The 15799-nt window shown below is 42.3% G+C and overlaps 1 long non-coding RNA gene across 1 annotated transcript; it reads left to right on the top strand.

Moving 5' to 3' along the window:
- Positions 1-7434: 7434 nt before the first annotated feature.
- Positions 7435-14758, top strand: LOC117874038. Its single transcript, XR_004644871.1, has 6 exons — positions 7435-7528; positions 8714-8782; positions 9341-9459; positions 11799-11966; positions 14169-14214; positions 14543-14758. It is a non-coding gene; the product is annotated as an uncharacterized LOC117874038 (long non-coding RNA).
- The last annotated feature ends 1041 nt before the right edge of the window (positions 14759-15799 follow it).

Consider the following 15799-nt stretch of genomic DNA (forward strand, 5'->3'; position numbering starts at 1 on the left):
TCTGGTGGATCAAAGCAAGTTCGATATAACGCGGTTTCACCTATAGTGCGGTAAGATTTTTTGGCTCCCGAGGACAGCGTTATATCGAGGTAGAGGTGTATTTTAGAATCCAATCCTGCTCCAGTTGGAGACAATAAGAGTCTCACCATTGACTTTGTTGGGGCCAGGATTTCATGCTGGGAGTTTAATCATCGAATACAATGGAAGGAGAAGCAGGCCCCAAATAGAGATCATATCTCAGAGTAGTCATATATTGTGATGTTTAAGGTTATATCTTTCCCAATTATTGTTATTTATTATTCATCCTATAGTGGTATTCCAAAGCCCTAATCAGGACGAGAGCCTTGTTGTTCTAGGTGCTGTACATGTGCATGAGAAGAGCCAGTCCCTGACCTGTGGTTATGCTTTAGGACTACAGAGAACTCAAGACACGAATGGACTTTGTTCCCAAAAAGAAACCCAAATGCTAATGTGAAAGTAAACCTTAGGAGCAAAGGAGGATGTAGTTGTCCTGGTATTGAATGATATTTTCCTAAACATATCTAAGAATATGCTAATAGCTAATGTGGTCATTAAAAAATAAAAATTAAGCAATCACATTTTGGTGCTACAGAATAGGAATGTCCTGTCTTCTTTCTTTCTTTCTTTCTTTCTTTCTTTCTTTCTTTCTTTCTTTCTTTCTTTCTTTCTTTCTTTCTTTCTTTCTTTCTTTCTTTCTTTCTTTTAAGAGTATCTAAACTTTCTTGAAACTGAAGACAAACCACAGAACTGAAAATTGTTGGTAAGCACACTCTAGGGTAAGTTATGTACTGAAGTCTCAATTTCTTATCTGGAATACGTGTTGTGTCTGACAAATATTGGGGTGTTATTTTGCCTTCTAGATATTCAGATGTTGCTCCAACATCTGGGAATTTAATTAACAGCCTTTACATGTATTTAAAGGTAAGTAATCTTTGACTGATCCCCCTGATGCTGTGGACCAATCTTATCTATGAACACTGGCACCTGTCATGTTAATTTGTACAAAGTTTTTGATTTATCCTAAAAGAACACGTTACATGGTGGATTTGGAGGAGTTAAAGGGAATCTGCAGGGTGACTTTAATCTTTATGTCTTTATATACTTGAAGGCATTTTACTGCACCTCTGCACTGCTTTCACTACACAATCATTTTCTGTTTTAGAAATGTAGCCATTTGGATCAATAGTTACAGTACAATATATTGTACTTCTGATGGGAGCCTCATAGGACATTTAAGAACCACAATAGTAATTTTACAAAATGCTTTGATACTGTCTGAAATATATTGTAAAAGTAAAGTTAGCAAAATATACACCGGGCAAAATTTACAGGAGACCTGATAAAATTTTACTTACTCTTCTTATTTTATTAAAATTAAATTGGGAAAAATTAGTTCCCTGCTTGAAACATGGAGGTTTTAATAGGAAACAGAAGTATTAAGGACTAGAATACCTGTCTCTCTGAATTTGTTGCAGCAGCAATCTTAATCTCCTGCAGAATAAATGGTGTCGCATTATTTTCAGGGGAGTGGCATTGATGGGAAAGAATTCTAGCTGGTGTAATGGCTGTGCATTTCCCAAGCTTGATTTATACATATATTAAAAAATATATTTAAAGATGCTCATAGATAGTTGCAGAGCACATGGAAGACAAAATATAGAAGGGTCTAAAACTATGTGTCCCTTAAAGCGTTAAAAAACGTATCCTGCACATTGAGGGTTTTACAGTAAATTCTTTATCTATCAGCAAACTGGGTTATCAGAGATGTTTATTGTACTGCTAGCCCTGATCCTAACCTTTGTGTCTTTATTGCTTACATACCATTCCCTTGTTTATACGTCTGTACCAGTGTGTGCCCTTGAACTTGGCCTCTCTGAGCCCTGACCTCTGCATGCTTGCTCACTCGTTCAGGTTGCGTCTGCAATCAGTAAATCTGAGACGGGGCTGGCTGATAGCGGAGCTGCAGCAGGGCAATTAACAAGAACTAAAGTGTCATTCATGGCATGGCTATGAGAGTGGCAGACCACAGATGACAGTCCTCAGCTCTGAAGCTGTGACATCCAGGCCAGACTGAGGATTATCATGAAAAAGAAAGAGAGAGAGAGAAGGAAAAGGGCTGACTAGATTCTCTTTGAAGAATTGTTTATTTCTCTATGTAGGATTCCAGCTGCATGACTGGCTGATTGGAGGCGCACCAACACCTAGAGCTGTGCAAAACATTCTGCACATAGAGTGAAAAGGCAACATGGTGAGAGTGCTTTATTTTTAAACTTTGTGAAACCCTTGGCCTCCCTTAGGCTACAAGACACAGGCCTGTACAGAGTGACAAAGAAATTCAGAGACTGGGAGTGCCATGTGGTCAAATGTCCCCGTCCCTTCTTTCTCCTCCAGCCTATAACTTAGCAGTTCTGACAGGCTAGGCAGGAGTTGCTCTGATCTTCCAGTAAAGTTTAGTTTGAATAGAAACAAGCAAACAATGCAGCCTTCTTGCTACTCAGTCCTGACGAGCAAGGCATACAGTCCCATGTAGTCTATGTGAGCCCTGGGGACTTCTAGTGGCAGCACTAAACAGGAAATAGGAGAGTGGCTGTAAGAGGTACACCACAATTAGATTATTGAGGTGCTCAAACTAAAAAAATATGTGTCTGTATACAGACCTTAATTTCAAACACCATGACTTTCAAGGGAATTCTGATCCAGGAGTTCAGTTTGCCTTATCGTAAAGATTGGTGTCATTTGCCAAATGGTGATGTTGGTTTGTGTTGTGGTGGACACTCCCCAAAACCAGAAGTATTTGTCTCAAAATGTTTTTGACCATGCTTTACATTAGGCCAACAGAAGGACACTCAAAAAGGCAGGAAGTAGGGTGTGTGTGTTTACTAGGAAAAACAGGCTTCTAAGGCAAAGTATAAATGGTACTCTTTAAAACCTGATGAGACTTTATGAATAGTGAAGGAAGAAATTAGTGTGATTTTGTTTTTAGTTTAATGGGATTTTCACCAAGTGTGTCTACTTGGAATTTTTATAAAGATATTTGCAGGTCTAAAAACTTGAGAAACAAATTCTTCACTTGCTAGAAAAATAAGTAAATAAATGGAAAGCTTTCACCCCTTTCTCTAGGCGAAAAGAAAGAGGATCCATGTACGAAACATCAGAGTCATTTCCACAAAAAGTTATCACTTGCCAACAGTTACCACACAGAAATATCTGAGATACAATTATCCCTGTAGCTAGAATCGGAAATCACTGGTCGCTGTGTGGTATCCACTTGCAAATACTGACTTTTCAGTGGTAACCATTGTCTACATGGGAGTTTTGAATGTTCAGAAAAAGGGCCTAATGCAAAACCCACAAAAGTCATTGGAAAGATTCCCATGGACTCCAGTGGGCTTTGTATCAAGGCCCAAATTCAGGACTGGCTCCATAGCCATATGAAATTATAGGATTTTACTGCCTTACAAGGTCACAATAATTCAGTACTCAGGATGATACACGTATGAGCTTTAATGGCATAATATCATGTTGTAGAAGATGTTGTTTCACCTACTACAATAACATATAGATTTTTTAAGGACTATGCTTGGTGGGTGTGCATGTTTATATAAAACCAGTTCTCAAACTTTTTTGGCTGGGCTCCTCTGAAAATATTTCAGGCTGTGACCTCCCCGCCTAAAAAAGAGTGATCGCAAATCACTGCGCATACTCAAAGGAACATACTCATTGTATTGCCACCCTTACTTCTGCACTGCTGCTGGCGACAGTGCTGCCTTCAGAGCTGGGAAGCCAGAGACCGGCAGCTGCTGTACTCCTCTCCCACTTCCCCCCCGGCAATATTTTTTGTGATCTCGTGACAGTAGCCTTGCTACCCCCTTTTGAGAAATGCTGATATAAACAATAACATTCTGCTCTTTCAATATATTTTATTCACCATAGCCAATGAGGCTCTGGATACTGCCATTCAAACAATCTTATTGCAGAGACTTTCATAGAATCATAGAAGATTAGGGTTGGAAGAGAACTCAGGAGGTCATCTAGTCCAACTCCCTGCTCAAAGCAGGACCAACACCAACTAAATCATCCCAGCCAGGGCTTTGTCAAGCCTGACTTTAAAAACCTCGAAGGATGGAGATTCCACCACCTCCCTAGGTAACCCATTCATGTGCTTCATCACTCTCCTAGTGAAATAGTGTTTCCTAATATCCAACCTAGACCTCCCCACTGCAACTTGAGACCATTGCTCCTTGTTCTGTCATCTGCCACCACTGAGAACAGCCGAGCTCCATCCTCTTTGGAACCCCCTTCAGGTAGTTGAAGGCTGCTATCAAATCCCCCATCACTCTTCTCTTCGGCAGACTAAACAAGCCCAGTTCCCTCAGCCTCTCCTCGTAAGTCATGTGCCCCAGCCCCCTGATAATTTTTGTTGCCCTCTGCTGGACTCTCTCCAATTTATTCATATCCTTTCTGTAGTGGGGGCCCCAAAACTGGACACAATACTTCAGATGTGGCCAGGGCCGGCTCCAGGCACCAGCCCTCCAAGCATGTGCTTGGGGCGGCACCTGGAGGAGGGTGGCACTCACCTGGGGAGAGCGGGGCCGCAGCCGGGCTCGCCGCCCTTCCCCCGGCGCTCCGGTTGCCGGGGAGAGCGGAGCTGCGGCGGGCTCGCCGCCCTCCCCCCGGTGCTCTGGCCGGCCGGGGAGAGCGGGGCCGCAGCCGGGCTCACCGCCCTCCCCTGCCGTGTTCCCCGCCGGGGGGCGGGCAGCGCGGAGGGAGGCCTTTTTGCCCGGGGCGGCAAAAAAGCCAGAGCCGGCCCTGGATGTGGCCTCAGCAGTGCCAAATAGAGGGGGATAATCACTTCCCTCGATCTGCTGGCAATGCTTCTACTAATGCAGCCCAATATGCCATTGGGCTTCTTGGCAACAAGGGCACACTACTGACTCATATCCAGTTTCTCATCCACTGTAGTCCCCAGGTCCTTTTCTGCTGAACTGCTGCTTAGCCAGTCAGGCCCCAACTTGTAGCGGTGCCTGGGATTCTTCCATCCTAAGTGCAGGACTCTGCACTTGTTCTTATTGAACCTCATCAGATTTCTTTTGGCCCAATCCCCCCAGTGTATCTACCTCTCCCCCCAGCTTAGTGTCATCTGCAAATTTGCTGAGGGTGCAATCCACCCCATCATCCAGATATTTAATAAAGATGTTGAACAAAACTGGCCCCAGGACCAACCCCTGGGGCACTCCTCTTGATACTGGCTGCCAACTAGACATCAAGCTGTTGATCAGTGTTCTACTTGATCATCAGTGTTCTACTTTCAGAAACTCTTCAGAATACTGTTTTTGTTTCCTAAGATAAATTTATAAAATCAAATGAACTGCAGAAGGAGAAGGATAGTCTTGTGATGAATGCATTGGTTTGCTCCTCAAGAAATCATGATTTTATTCTTGGCTTTACCACCACTCCCTCTATGACCTTGGACAAGTCTCTCAGTCTTTCTGTGCTTCGGTTTCCCATCTCTAAAATGGGTATAATAGTGCTTAATAATGCATGCTTACCTCACAAAGGTTGAATGAGGCTAAATGCATTGTTTATGAAGCACTCAAATACTATTTTACTGAGTTCCATATAAGTACCTAGGGAAATATTTGGAAAGAGAATAAGCCCGGATACTGCAAAATGCTGAGCAGCTACTATGAGTTTCTGAGGGCCCTCAACAGCCGTTGACTGCAGTGTGAGTGAAAGATACTCAGGCCCTTTCAGAACTGGGCTAACTAACTTCAACTGAAGTTGATGGCACTCAGAAATGTATCCCATGTGTAGTCAATTGTTGTGTGGATATGTAGGTAGGTAGATCAATAGATTAAAGCCTGCTTTAGCTGTGCATGTGTTTGGCTGGTATCAAAGAATCATACAAAATAAAAGGTACCCCAGCTACATTTTATTGGGCTTGCAATTATTAGAAACTGTTTATACACTTATTAAATATGGAGGAAATGCTTTTGAATTATGAATACTTTTTTAAAATAACTACTTTTTACAGGATCTACAGAAAATCAAAGTTGTGTGATCTGTATACCAGTACCAGTTCACTAAGAAAAGCTATGGGCCAATCTGCACTTGGGCCCTGCCTGGATGATCAGCTCGGGAATAGGGGGGAAGGGCACCAGAAATTCTCCTTCCCCACCCTTGGAATCTCTTTTTAGCATCAGATTTTCATTCTCTTTCCAAATATTTCTTCATTGCCCTCATTACTGTAGAATTGGTTATTATTATCCTCATGTGACGGCTGGGGAACTAAGGCATTGCCCAAGGTTATACAGGAAATCAGTGGCAGAGCCAAGAATAGAAACCTGGTCTCTCAGGGACCACCAAGCACCTTCACCAAGACCATCCTACCACGATGCAGTTCCTGCTGCACTTTCCCACACTCCATGCTCTGCTGACAGCAGGGCTTTGTTGGGCCTCCTTGGGCACGAAAGGGGCTGAGGAGGAGGCAGGGTCATGGCTTGCCCACTGGTCAGATGCAGGAGGTGAGCAGCATGGCTACTATCCTGAAGGGGCAGTGGGAGTTCTAACCCTGTGTGTCTGGGATTATGCTCAGTGCCTCCTGCTTGCTCTTTACTGTACTTTGGGGTATTCAGTCTCAGCCCAGGATTTTTCATTTGTTTACTTTTTTTAAAACAAAATTTGTGGGGGTGGGGAGTAACAGTTAGGTCCTTTCACCATTCTGGGAAGTAGCTGAGCAAATGGAAATTCAGTGGCTTCCTAATATTTGTTTGTTTCTTTGTTTTTTTAATAAAAACATTGCTACTCAACTGTGGCTGAATATTTTGGGGAGGAAGGTGGACATGTTGGAATTGCCTCAGTTTCTCCTCTGCTTACTCGTTCCCACCACTATTCATTGACCCTCAGAACAGCATACATTGATTCACCCAAGCTGGTGCATGTTGCTGGGGAGACATGTTGAATCCATCTATTTTTCAGGCATGCTGAGCTTTATCCTTCCACAGCCAGCAGAGTCTCACTCACTGTTGGTTCATCAGTGGCTAGGTCCAGTGCCTCTGTCACAGCAGGGGTTGCAGATGCACTATGCCACTGCTGCACTGCCAGGTGTTCTTCCCACCAGAGACACAGCATCTCTGATCTGAGGATCATCATGTACTTTACCCACTGCCTGTCTGCTGCAATTTTATCCTGTTACTGATGAGGAGGTGGAGACATTGAGAAGTTAAATCCAAGAACACAAAGGAGCTATTGGTAAAGTCAGGAGTATATCCCAAGTTTCCTGACTCCCATTTCCCTGCTCTACTAGACCACATGACTTTCCCATGTACTGTAAGGTGGATAGGGATGACAGACTGTGATAGCTATTAACAGTAATCCCTTCTCTTCTCTTTTCCACCCAGTGTCTACGGGCCTGAAAACAGTGATTTAAAGGAAGCTCCAAAAATGACTTGTCAGGGAAATGGTCCATATATATAGAAGCCACAAAGATGCTCGCGTTATAAAACAGGTGAATGGGCAAACTGTGACTCCCCCTGTAGGGGTATGCTGGAGGGGGAGAATCCCTTTCCTCCCTTATATAACTGCACAGAAGGCAGCTAGAATGCTGATGCTAGCCCCACCTAGCACAAAAGAGGGGCTTGGAGCACCCCATAGAAAAAGTGATCAGGCAAGCTGAGATAACCATGTGTATCTGTCAGCACCTTTGTAAAAATGCAGGAAGTGCTGCTCCTAGGTAAGTATACTACCTACAATGCACCTCTGGCTGAACAAGGTGTAACTGAGCCCTGAGAATTTGCCCGATACATTGTTATAGCTCTATTAGAGCCATCAAAAACAAGCAGGCAAACAACGTGCATTTTGAAAATGTTCAGTTCTCACAGTTCTCACACCCTTCCATGCAGGATTTTAGTCTTTCCCCCCCACCTCTAAGTTGTTGTTTGTTTTTAATAACATGAAAAATACTCCAAAATCTAAACTAGAGAAAATACACATGGTAAAAACTACTTTAAAATAAAGTTGAGAGTGTATGTTACTGTAAGTTAAGACTAGGAAATAAAATGTATTTTACTTTCAAGATAAGCCTGAGATATAAGAAATCCCATTGTGTTTAGTTATTTCAGCCAAAACAGTCCTCTCTCAGGACTTGAAGCAGTGGATGCTGTGGCATGCAGTAACATGTACGTTAAAATATCTGAGCACAATAAGGTTAGTTAAGGCTGGTGTTTCAAACTTAAGCCTGAGCGTCCTGGTGTCAAGTGCTTACGTCTGACCTTTAACTTGAGTGTTTCATGCAAGTTTAGATAGCAAAAATAGTGTATGAATACAGTGAATATAGTTTGTTTCTTGTATCAATAGGGATGACTGCATCACTCACATAGGAATTTGTGATTCCATAATATGCGCTAGTGAATTAAAAGCAAGAGTTTTTCTTGCTAGATGTATAGGTCATCTTCAAAAATTACACAATTTCTTCCTATATTTTGTAGTGGGTAGATGTGTTGGAGAGAGGAGGCTGTTATAATGAACTGAATAAAACACTACAACTAGAGTTTAAGTATAAAATGAGATCCTCTGTGTTTTGGGTTTGATGTTCTTAATTTAATCCCTAGTGGACAGTAGTCTGCATTACAAAACCTTCACACATAATTTGGCATGGTTTGGATGATTTGCAATCTCTCTCACTCCCTTCAAGAGATCCCCTGAGCAGACCTTGCATGGAGACTGAATGACTTTTCATCTCTCAAGAGGGTGGTCCCTTCAGGTCAGTGTTCAGGTCATTTCTGTAGCGCGGTAAGGAAGCTTTGACTGTTTCTGCTTGTGTGGGTAAACAGAGGGCTTCAATTTCCAGTGTTTCTGGTCCTGAACCCTCAGGAATTAAAATTACTAAATAGTCACAAAAGGAGGGAAGAAAGAATAAAATAAAGTGAGGATTGACAAATGTAAAGAATTTTACTTATCTGTAACACGTTTCTAAGGATGTTTGATTATGGTAATCAGGCTACATCACGAACAAAAGGACTTTATGGCATGCACTCTATAAACTGCTCTGACTGAAGTACAATGAACATTTTGAACAATATATGTTTTAAATGGGCTATGTTAGAAATATGGTGGAGCTATGCTGAGAATATGGAATTCAACTTGATGAGATAGGATGGGGCAACGGTGGCTAATGATGGAGTGTGTATCTAGTGAAGATAAAGTTCCTATCTTTTGTAAAATGTGCACAATACTCCATCCTTAAAACTCTCCCCTACTTCGCTGCTATCAAATCCCCCATCACTTTAATCTACTCATTGTTTTAAATTATCTCTGCCAGTGCAGTGCTGAATTAGTCCTTTGGAATCCCTGAATGGGACCAAGGGAAGAGGAGATGGGAACAAGAAGGTGGGAAGGGAAGGAGAGCGAATGAGAAGTAGACGAAGGAGAAAAGAGGAGGTGGGTATCTTTCATGTAAATACCCTTTTGCTTCCTGTATGATTCTACATGCTTTACAAAACATGCCATGCTAGCAAAGAGAACACTTCCTACATTCTCCCTGCTTGTGGTATATCAGACATGGAGCTGGGGGGGAAGGGGGGGTTAGATGAAGGAAAGAAATTGTTTATCAAATATTATTCAACCCCATCTAGTCAGATTCTTAAATATTTACAATTGTTTTGATAAAATCAGCCTCTTAAAGGCCCTGATTCAGTGAGTTTGTTAAGCACATGCCTAAAGTAAAGCACACGAATAGTCCCATAGAAATGAATTGGGGCCAACATAAGGAATACTCCACCTAAAATGATAGAGACAGGAGTGCTGATCAGCTTCCCATACTTTCTCCAACTCTCTTCCATTCTCCTGGCAACGGCTTCTCTGGCTCCCAGAAGGGCTGGAGACAGCTCATTTCCTGGCGCCCAGTGGTTTCCTGAACTAGCTAGGAGCCAGGTTTTGAAAACAATTTAGGCCCAGTGAGTCGTGAGAAGGGGCTATATTCCCATTTAGAGATCTGAATATTTCCTGAAGGCAAATAGTTATGAGTACCATCCTTGATATTTTAGCTGAGGAGTTACCCTTGATTTATATAAGGACACTGTAATATTTCCCATGCCCTCCATAATGCAGCTTATCATGGAGTATCACTCTGAACAGACAGCATGGGCCCTGTTGTGCAGCTCTTACTCACATGAGTAGCTCCATTGATATTGGTGGGGCTAATTGCATGAGTGGGTCCTCAGCAATGAAGGGTTGCACAGTTGGGCCCTATTTAAAAATGACATCTTCTTACTCAGCGGATCCATTCCCTCTGTGCAACGAAGTCACATCTGCTTACTTTGATAACAATATATTTTTTTTACTGATTTTTGCTCAAAGCTGATACTTCTTACAGTGAGGGACCAGGGTACTGTCCTTTCTTGTACATCATTAGCAGAAGTATTGTTTGCTTCTAATCAGTTATACCTGTGCAAACCTGCTGAAGACTATGGCATTGCACAGATGTCATATAGGGCATAATTTGAAAATGAAATGGTTGCACAGGTAGAACTGAGGGCCTAATTTGGCCTGCAGTATTTTTGTTGCTGGTGATGTTGGGGCTCAGGCTGCAGCCCAAGCTCCGGGACCCTCCCATCTCTCAGGATCCTAGAGATTGGGCTCCAGCCTGAGCCTGAATGTCTACACTGCAGTTAAACAACCCCTTAGCCTGAGCCCCATGAGCCCAAGTCAGCTGGCGTGGGTCAGAAGCAGGTTTTGAATTGAAGTGTAGAGATACCCATTAATACCTAGATCATTTCCTTAAAAGCTACAACTAATTCAGACACCCATCAGCAAGTATAAGTAGTTTTCATTTTTTTCCCCATGTGTATTACCTGGAAATTCTCTTCAACGAATTCCACCTGCCATTGTATTCCCCAGGTGTCTCACTCATTAGGTCCTTCTCATGATCCTCCTTAGTCTTGTCCAATATAAATAATTCACTACTGTCAGGCAGCAAATTTTGCCACCCTACTATGCCACCACCTTTTTCAGTTAATTCATGAACCACAATACTATTAACTTTATTCCAATCTGTTAATTGGTCATGTATTCCTAGTTTTAGCTTTTTATCTCTTAACCAGTTTATAATCTATGGCAGAATAGTAGATGCCAAAGTTTCCTTAATAACCTCTTGGGATGGCCCTTATCAAAACCCTTTGAAAGTATAAATAAACCACTTATGGGCCTGGGGTTCTCTCTGTATGGGCACATGGAATGTAGGGAACCTCTTGCCGTAAGCAGCCCCAGAGCAATGAGTGCTTTCTGAGTACAAGTGAAGGGAGCCAGCACGCTTTCTGCTCCTGCATGCACTAAAAGGGGCTGAGGACATGGCACATCTCCCCCTGCTTTCCCTCTCACAGCTGTGTGTGATGGCTGCCATCTTGGTTGAGGTACTGGGTAGGAATTGAACTGGTGCCCTCCAGAGCTAAAAGTACAAGCTGCAAATACTCTCCAGGTGTGGTTGTTCCCGGCACATATCCTCTGTGGACTGGGCACAGAAGGGGATATGAGGCACACACTGACCAGTGAGTTACACTAGCATTCACAAGCGGACACTGTGGGCAGCAAGTGCTGCTCCAGGGTGTAATACCTGCTGCTTCTGAGTACACTCCCATGAAAGGCTCTGGAGGCACTATGCCTGCTTCTTCTGTTTTCACTCAGGGACTGAACCTCTGCACTCTCCCATACCCCAGTACTCACGTGGCTGCCATGGCCATAACTTATCCCACAGTGTGTTTTTCTCTTTCTCTCTATTTTAGAAGCAATGGATGCAGGGAGCTATCCCACAAATACCTTACTTAGAGGGGAAAGCCACTACAGACTACTGAAACCTGCCAAATTCCAGTGCATCCTACCCAGAATTCCTACTTCCAGAGGACATTACGCTGGTTGGAATGAGACCATAATGGCATCCCAGTCACAATGAGGTAGTTTATTTCTGGAGGCACTTCTTTTGGGCACCCTGCTTTAAGCAATAATTACTTTATAATAAAAATTAAACTGAAGGGTTGATATCTGGATGTGAGATCAGATCCAAATTAGGCTAGGATTTGGTTCAAAACCTTAACGGGATTAGGGTTTGGATTTGATGGCACTGAAATATCATGAGTTATTTTCACAAGGTTTTATCCCAGTATGATAGAAATTTAACCTGTTTTGAAGGTGCAGGTATTTGAGGAACACTTTTAATCGGATTGGTAGGTAGATATTTAGCTTACAATGTACCCACAAGTACTTTCAAGTAACATTCTGAGTCAGGTCAGAAATGCTGATGAAGAGACATGGTATCAGCCCTGCAGACCAGTAAACATTCTAACAACATATTTACTAAGGCCATGATTCTTCAAAGCTCATAAGTACATGCTTAACTATAAGGACATACCTAATTTCCTTTGATCTTGACTTAAGCATATCATAGAATCATAGAATCATAGAATATCAGGGTTGGAAGAGACCTCAGGAGGTCATCTAGTCCAATCCCCTGCTCAAAGCAGGACCAACACCAACTAAATCATCCCAGCCAAGGCTTTGTCAAGCCAGGCCTTAAAAAACTCTAAGGATGGAGATTCCACCACTTCCCTAGATAACCCATTCCAGTGCTTCACCATCCTCCTAGTGAAATAGTGTTTCCTAATATTCAACCTGGACCTCCCCCACTGCAACTTGAGACCATTGCTTCTTGTTCTGTTTCAGTGTATTGGTGAATGGTTATGGATTTATGTCTGAGTTTAAATGCTTTGCTGAATTGGCACAAAATGAATAGCACCAAACTCATTTCAACAGGCATTTTCCAGGTAGTATCCAGCTCTGAACTTTGTGGATACCATTTAACATTTCTCCTTTTGGTGCTTTTGGGGTGGAAAAGGCATTTTAATACCCGCACATTTGCATGTCTAATAAACTGAACCTGAAACAAGGTCTCTTCTATTTGCATTGCTCTTTTCTTGCCTCTTATGCACATTTCCCATAGAATTTCCCAAGTTCTTTGGTTCTGTAAATATGCAGAGTTATACACTAGTGATATCCAGAAGAACTGTGGTGGAGAGAGAGAGAGTATGGCCATAAAAATTACTAGGTGCAAGAAACACTGCAGCACTATCTGGGTGTGTAACGCCTGGAGATTATTGCATACATGCTACCTAGTCAGTAAATCAGCCAGCCTCCAGTTGTTCCCTTAGCCCATCAGACAAAAAGGTAACAGCTGTTTAATTTAGTTTTTATGATGGAAAAATTCATATGCTGAATCACTGATATCTTTATTTTTGCAATTTGCTGCTACTGACTTTCCCCCCCTCTCCTTCACTGATCCAGCATAGTTTATTGTACAGAAAAGAAGGGTCAGGTGCCTTGGTTTGAATGGACTCTATTGTCTAATGTAATGTGTCAGGATAATGCCCAAATGGAAGTTCACTTAAACTCTCTTGATCTACAGTGTTGGGATAAGGTGGAACATTCCCTGGAATAGTGCAGGGAACTTGCTAACGTAAGCCTTAAGTGAAGGAAATACATGTGTGGAACTGAGGTTGTGCAAGCTCTAGAAACTCTGAAGGAAAGAGCTGCGGTTGGCTTGAGACTGTGCAACAGCCAGCTACAACTGAATGCTTTATTGCCGTCTGGAAGTGTTTATTTTCTGAACATAAATTCAAGGGACAGATTCAAGGCATGTCTAGAAATAAAGCATATCATCATGTGAGCTAAGCTGACAAGGACAATTTACTGTACCCTGCATTCGTTCTGGGCCAATCGGAAGAGAACAGGCTATTAACATTCTGAAATTCCCGCTGTTCAGTTCTTATTGTCCCTTCCCTGAACTTTGGAATGGCGTGTATTAACCCCTTGAGGGCCTCAGATGGATAATATGCATCGAAAGAAGGAGCACTTGTTTAGGCACTGTGGACATATGCATTATGTCCAGATATTATTGACAGCAACAGGACTGCCTTAAAAGCCATGACACTCAGTGTACTGTCAAGGGGCCCAGCAGAGGGTTAAAATATTTCCTAAAGGCAGTTTCAGTGCTATACATGAGGGCTGACTTAGTTGTTTAAATACTGGAGTTCACTGGTCAGCTTGACCTTGAATTCTCTCGCAAAGACAGGAACAAGCTGACATATTGTTCATGTTTTCAGAGGCTTCAGAATTCATGGAATATGACACAAATGCAGTTCACATGCTGTGAGTATCTCTTTTAAAAGAATCATTTCCTATTTTCCTAATCATTCAAACAAGAAAAGCAACAAAATAGAAGAGGACTAGAATTTAAACACAAGATGCACAACGTCATAATTTGCAGAGAAAAGTGACCACTCTTAGTCATTATCATATTATGATAAAATCATCTGCCAAAACCCAGTGAACTGTTCATGTTACTGTAGCGTGTCAACCTGACAATATATGCATGTGTAAATACAGGGAACAATACGATATTTGGGATTGTTTCGTTTTTTTATCCTGTTCTGTTTTACCCACGTTAAAGGTTTTTGTCTTTAAATCTATTTTTCAGTCAGCAATTCCTGAGCCTTTTGCTGCAGCCACACTGTGTGAGGCGCTCCTGTTGATGTCAGAGGGAGTTCCATGTATGGAGCAACTACAGGATCAGATCTCTATGAGCATTACTGTTGAGGGGAAAATAATGTGCCAGGTCAGAATCTCAATGGCCCTTTATGCAGCTCCAGCAGTGCAAAAGGGCCATGTAGTTGGCTTAACTGCCCTCCAGATCCTTATCCTTTCTCCAGCTGCCTCTTGCACAGCAGGTGGTGTAGAGCCAGCACAGTGGCTCTTTGTTATTTCTTCTTCCTGGCCACCAGGCTAAAGGGGTGACCAGGGAAAAGGGACACCGCTGTTTTCTTCTCCTTTGGGATGGGCTCATATGGACTGTGTTCAGAAGGGCACAGAGCCCTCCATGACTTGCTCACAGCCACACACTGATCAGTGTCCGAGCAAGGATTACACTTCAGGAGGTCTTTGCTCCTGAACTGTGGTCAGATCACTAGACCACACCTGTATCTTCAAGTTATTAGGCATCAATAGGACAAGCCACAGGTCCAACTAAAACATTAAGAAAAGATTATTGGTCAGATTTGCATTTGGATCTTAACCAGTCTTCCACTTTTGCACCCATAATATTATACCTCTATCTAGCCATCCATCCATCCATCCATCCAAGTCTCTATCTCTCTTTCATCATAAAACAACTCTTTTCCCAAACCTCCCTCTCCCATTAACCAGCTTGTCTTATTCTTCCCCTAGCTTAAATACTGCAGCCTCCAGTGCTAGACCAGAAAAATGAAGGAACCACAAAGAAACATTAATCTGAAATGACATATTGTATGCTTTTATATAAGTTTTCCAAAGAGACTTCTGAATGTCCTAGTGGGTGAGACATGAAGGAGTCAAAGTCATAGGTTTCATCTTTATTACGAGCCTTGAAACACTCAGCACAGAGACAAAGATGAGCGTATTTAACTTTTTTTGAAAATCACAATACTTTATTGTCTCTATGCTGTTCTTTCAAAGATCCCTTTGACAGCAGATTGGTTTGAGGACTGAAAGGATCATCTTAGCACTGAAATTGTTCTTAATTTCACATTACTATGGAAATACTTCTGCATGTTAAACTAAACTGCCTCTCCCTATCTCTCACTTTCAGACTATCCTAATTTCAAATTAGACTTCAGTGCAAAGGTCATAAGTGCACAACTGGTGGTCTTATTGGTTCAATTAGAGGAACTAACACAAAATTGCACAGGCTATTGCAAAA

This window comes from Trachemys scripta, chromosome 3 (assembly GCF_013100865.1).
Source record: "Trachemys scripta elegans isolate TJP31775 chromosome 3, CAS_Tse_1.0, whole genome shotgun sequence".
Lineage (NCBI taxonomy): Eukaryota > Metazoa > Chordata > Testudines > Emydidae > Trachemys > Trachemys scripta.